Raw genomic sequence first — 2531 nt, 5'->3', positions numbered from 1 at the left:
ATTAGTATTAATTATGAGGAATCGTAATCGACATTTTATTGTTTAGATTAGTATTAAATATTATATACGTTTGTGTTGTGCTCACATACAACGTATTTATCTATGTATATTTGAAGATGTTTGGAGACATGTATATTAGTAATAGATTTTGGGAAATTATTTCTCTCATCATTGAACCCTCTAGTTCTCTTCCATTTTTAGGAGGATGTGAGACATGTGACATTTATCTGATTTTTAAATACCATGTGTCTTACATATATAAAAATATTGAAGAAATTTGAGAATTCAATTGGAGAGGACTTTATACCATAAATTTGCCTCCTCATGTTACCTCTTGACATGGAGTGCAAAATCTCTATTTGAGATTTTTAAAGGTTTTAATGGGCATTTTCACAGTAAAAAGTATATATTACCAACTTCAAATATAAATTATCTTTTCCATTAAAATTTTAAGAAGTCAATTTGCATATAACCAATCCATCATGAACGATACTGCTCAATTTTTTTTTCTCTTCGTTCTTCAATTAAATCCAAACTCCTCTCTTGTAGGTTGTCATTGCTATCTGGAGTGAACAAGCTTGTCCTCAGCGTTGGGAATCTCGTCTCCTGAGGAATCACAGCCTCGGCCCCATAAGTCATTGAAAATGGTGTCTCCTCTGTTGATCTACGAGGGGTAGTCCAATACATCCAAAGAACATACGGTAGCTCTTCCACTCATTTACCTTTTGCATCATCCAACATCTTCTTAAATCCATTCACTATGACCTTATTGATAGACTTAGCCTATCCATTCCCTTGTGGATAAGCCGAAGTTGAGTATCTATTCTTGATGCCCAATTCACAACAGTACCTCCTGAAGGCTTAGCTATCAAACTGAAGTCCATTATCCGAGATGAGGGTATGAGGGATCCCAAACCGAGTGACAATATTTTTCCACACAAATCTCTTGGCATCCACATCCCTGATATTTGCCAGTGGCTCAGCTTCAACCCACTTGGTGAAGTAACCAGTACCTACCAACAGCCATCTCCTATTCCTTGCTGCCTTAAGGAAAGGCCTTACAATATCCAAGCCCCACTGAGCAAAAGGCCAGAGACTAGATAGATGATTGAGGACAACCCCTAGCTGATGAATATTTGGAGCAAATCTCTGACATTGGTCACACTTCTTCATGTATTTTTGTGCTTCATTTTGCATATTTGGCCACCAATACCCTTGAGTGAGGATCCTACGAAATAGTGATCCGCCTCCTGTATGACTTCCGCAAATCCCTTCATGTAACTCCTCTAGGAGTGGTTCTACTGCCTCAAGATGGACGCATAGCAAATATGGTCCAGAAAAAGAGTGCTTGTATAACCTTTGATCCTCGAACAACCAGAATCAAGGAGCTTTTCTTCACACTTTATCAGCCTCCCCTTTCTCCTCGGGCAAGATATCATCCTTAAGGAATAGCACAATAGGATCCATCCAACTAAGCCCTACCCTAATTTGGTAAATATAGACCTTCTTCCTGTTCATCTCAGTAGGCTTACATAGATCCTCGACCAGGATAACTCGAGGTAAACTCTACACCGAGGAGGTTGCGAGAGTGGCAAGAGAGTCAGCATGCGTGTTTCTGCTTCTAGGGATTTGTCGTAAGGAAAAAGACTCAAACCCTGATTGCAAGTGCCTGACTTAATTCAGATACTCCCGCATTCTCAAATCCCTGGTTTCCAATTCTCCCTTCCTTTGGCCTACAACCAATCTCGAATCTGAAAATACCTCCACTAATTTTCCTCCCATTTTCTAAACCATAGCCATTCCCATCAACAAAGTCTCATACTCAGCCTCATTGTTAATGGCTGAGAAACCCAACCTTAAGGATTTCTCAATGATGATCATTTCAGGAGATACTACAACTAGTCACACTCTAGATCCCTTTGATTTAATGCACCATCAATATATACCTTCCAAGATAGAGGTTCCTATAAGAAGATCATCCTAACTGATTTTTCATCCATATTCTGCTTCTCGCCATTTTCTTCTACCGAAGGCTCAGCAAACTCAACCACTAAATATGCAAGGACCTGGAAATTTATAGAGATGCAAGGCATATACTTAATATCAAAAGCTCCCAGAATCGTTGCCCATTTTGCAATCCTCCCTGTGTAATTAGCCTTTCGAAGCAGTGATTAAAGAGGGAGTTAGGTAAGAACCACAATGGTGTGAGCCTGGAAGTAATGAGGGAACTTCTGTGTAGCATGTACCACTACCAAGATGACCTTCTCTAATGGTAAATAACGAACATCTGCCTTGTGCAATGACTTGCTCATATAATAAATTGGTCTCTGTACCCCATCATCGACTCGTTTCAGTACCAGACTCACCACATGAGAGGCTACCACAATGTAAGCAAATAGAACCTCCTCCTCCTTGGGCTTGGACATAATGGGTGGCCGAGAAAGATATTCCTTCAACTGTTGGAAGGCCGAGGCACATTCTTCGGTCCACTCAAATCTCTTCCACTTATGCAACAACTGGAAGAAGGGCCT

This window comes from Quercus lobata, chromosome 8 (genome assembly GCF_001633185.2).
Source record: "Quercus lobata isolate SW786 chromosome 8, ValleyOak3.0 Primary Assembly, whole genome shotgun sequence".
NCBI lineage: Eukaryota > Viridiplantae > Streptophyta > Magnoliopsida > Fagales > Fagaceae > Quercus > Quercus lobata.
This window is presented reverse-complemented; position numbering follows the sequence as displayed.